At 40.6% G+C, this 1,923-nt stretch overlaps 1 non-coding gene and 1 pseudogene across 2 annotated transcripts in view; both read left to right on the forward strand.

Moving 5' to 3' along the window:
- Positions 1-1,575, forward strand: part of LOC137717033 (psbP domain-containing protein 5, chloroplastic-like) — a 7,493-nt pseudogene extending 5,918 nt beyond the window's left edge. Inside the window, exons 7-12 of the transcript XR_015965103.1 lie at positions 1-53; positions 302-361; positions 473-532; positions 628-682; positions 866-915; positions 1,026-1,575. The exon at positions 1-53 is cut by the window's left edge and continues 41 nt beyond it. The product of XR_015965103.1 is annotated as a psbP domain-containing protein 5, chloroplastic-like (transcript). The remainder of the gene's footprint in view (positions 54-301; positions 362-472; positions 533-627; positions 683-865; positions 916-1,025) is intronic.
- Positions 1,409-1,570, forward strand: LOC137718878 (U1 spliceosomal RNA). The gene has a single exon (XR_011065961.2). It is a non-coding gene; the product is annotated as a U1 spliceosomal RNA (small nuclear RNA).
- Positions 1,576-1,923: the final 348 nt, after the last annotated feature.

Below are 1,923 nucleotides of genomic sequence, written 5' to 3' on the forward strand. Positions count from 1 at the left end.
CATGGACTGCGAAAGATGTTGCTGATTCTGTTTTCGCTGACAAGTCTGCATTGGTAATGTACCACTCGGATCTGATCTAAAAGCATTTGGTTCTAAGGCTGATTAGTAAAAATTAGTGTTGCCGATTTACCTTCAATTGTTTTGAGTAGAGTAGTGTGTAAAAAAGGATATTGTGGTTGGACGAGATGGAGCAGTCAAATGTACATAACCGACATTTGGGAGAATATTGTTCCATAATATTGAGTCTCGGAAGTTGTTGAGTTGATGGTCCTTTGAACTTACATGCTACAGTTTTCTGCAGCGTGTCACCTCAACTCAGCGTCAGGCTGAGAGTCAAGTTCTGGATGCACACACTGGTGAAGTAAGCTTCCTGCTCCTTTTCTGGTGTGGCTGAAACCGTCATTCTAAAATCTACTTGGTAACAATGTAACATATATGTGCATATGAAGCTTGGCTCATTGTTTTTCCCCAGATTGATGGTCAGCCATACTGGTACCATGAGTACCTTGTTCACAAAGCACCCACAAAAACTGTAAGCATTTTTTTAACATCAGTTTTCGGAGGAGAGATATTTGATATACTGTTCTGATTTCTTCATGATTCTTACTTCAGTTACAAATCGTGCAGGCTGACGAATCTACCAATTATAGACACTATGTGGCCTCAACAACTGAACGAGATGGTAGGAAAAATGTTTCTAGTGCAAAACGTATGATTTTCATGTCATTCTCTTTTCTCATCCTCCGCCGGACCACAGATTATGCATTCTTAAGGGGGAGGCCGGAGGCGATGCCATTTGGCTAAAAAAGTAGATAATAATACAATTTAAAACCTCTCATTGAATCGTGCGAAAACTCGATTGCAGGTTACCTGTACTCTATTAATGCTTCAACCCTCAATAAGCAGTGGAACATAGTAAATCTCTCTCTCTCTCTCTCTCTCTCTCTCTCTCTCTCAATTGAATTTTGTTGATGTTTATATCTTCTCCTTCCAGGTTATACTGATGTTCATGTTATGTGATGCAGGTGGGGCCTATCTTACAAAAAACAGTAGCTTCATTTCACCTTCTCCCTCCCACAGAAAACTACGTTCCTCCATTCAAGGATCCGTGGAGATTCTGGTGACAAGTTCATTCGATTTTGTCGTCCCACTAGTGCAAAACTCAAGATTTTAAAACAGAGTCACTATATTCCTGTCGAGATTTTGGCCTTCAGTTCCATTACGTTATCTTCGGGTTCACTATGAGTAAAGGGTAGTTGACAAATTTTGTATGTAACAATTGGTTGCATTTTATTCATAGCTGATTGATTCTGTTGTTTCGGTGTTTCGACAAATCCCACATCGGCTGAGAGCAAAGAGTGAGGATGAGAAGATTGGGTATAAAAATGGTGAAGGAGGGAGTTGAAACATACTTACCTGGACAAGGTCGATGGGCGATCAAGAAGGTCCATGGCCTAGAGTTGGTGACCTCCATTGCACGTAGGAGGGGTGCCACTCTATGGTCTCCCCAAGAGGGAGAACCAATGTCGTAATTTGTGACAGCGGGGGCCTGCGTTCGCGCGGCCCCTGACCAAATTTTAGTATAGAAAGGCTACTTTTATAGTCTGTCTTCTAAAAGTACTAATGCACTTTCAGTTACCCAAAAGCTTATAACTTTCATGTACTGCTAATAAAAGTGCTTAAGCAAAAGTCTTTCTAGATAAGCATTTCCAAAAGAATTTTGGCCCTTCCATATTCGCTTCTAAACACTTTGGAGAGTAGGCTTGGCAAAGGGATTGTGTTTGTTGTTTTATTTGGGTCGTGTTTGTCGTTTTAGTGTCATACCCGTTATCTTAACAAGTGAACCAATAATCACTCAATTTGTTAACAGTGTCGCTTACCCGTTATCTTAACAAGTGAACCAATAATCACCCGATTTGTTAA

This window comes from Pyrus communis, chromosome 8 (assembly GCF_041283825.1).
Source record: "Pyrus communis isolate YQ-2024b chromosome 8, ASM4128382v1, whole genome shotgun sequence".
Classification (NCBI taxonomy): Eukaryota; Viridiplantae; Streptophyta; class Magnoliopsida; order Rosales; family Rosaceae; genus Pyrus; species Pyrus communis.